Genomic DNA, 264 nt, shown 5'->3' on the forward strand with positions numbered 1-264 from the left:
TTTGTTTATTATTATAAATTTTTTTTTCTTTTCTCATCACAACACACATATGAATTTTCCATCCAAAATACACTGTGCATTGGCTCAATCAAGCACATCAACATATATGTTCTCAGCAAATGATTTCCCAATTTTTGTGTCCTGCATACCTTGCCTTTTGTTTTGCCATCCTAGGTTCCCCATCCCCACCCTCTGCCATGTCCCATCTTCCTCCTCCATTGTCCCTGACATTCATGATTGCCCTCAATGGCTTCCGCCCCCCCC

The sequence above is a fragment of the Tupaia chinensis genome, unplaced genomic scaffold (genome assembly GCF_000334495.1).
Source record: "Tupaia chinensis unplaced genomic scaffold, TupChi_1.0 Scaffold000074_1, whole genome shotgun sequence".
NCBI lineage: Eukaryota > Metazoa > Chordata > Mammalia > Scandentia > Tupaiidae > Tupaia > Tupaia belangeri.